This window comes from Etheostoma cragini, unplaced genomic scaffold (assembly GCF_013103735.1).
Source record: "Etheostoma cragini isolate CJK2018 unplaced genomic scaffold, CSU_Ecrag_1.0 ScbMSFa_4067, whole genome shotgun sequence".
NCBI lineage: Eukaryota > Metazoa > Chordata > Actinopteri > Perciformes > Percidae > Etheostoma > Etheostoma cragini.
The window spans coordinates 1-283 of NW_023268400.1; the positions used below are offsets into that span (position 1 = coordinate 1).

Below are 283 nucleotides of genomic sequence, written 5' to 3' on the forward strand. Positions count from 1 at the left end.
GCGATGGCTGGGAATCGAACCCAGGTCAACTGCTTGGAAGGCAGCTATGCTCACCACTATACCACCATCGCTGGACAGCACAGTTAGTGTCAGTAAAGGTTGCATTTTTACTTTTTATTAAATTAAAGCATTAAGCTCAATTTCCAAAAGATGATTTTTTTAATTCCTCTTCATAGTCAACTTCAGCATGGGTTCCTCAACGCATGCATACCACTGTCTGAATGTATACCGGCATGCCTTTCAAAATGTAGACCAAGTATGTACTTAAAAAAAGAAACAGACG

General features: G+C 40.3%; 1 non-coding gene across 1 annotated transcript; it reads right to left on the reverse strand.

Moving 5' to 3' along the window:
* On the reverse strand, positions 1-71 carry trnag-ucc. The gene has a single exon. It is a non-coding gene; the product is annotated as a tRNA-Gly (tRNA).
* Between the last annotated feature and the right edge of the window lie 212 nt (positions 72-283).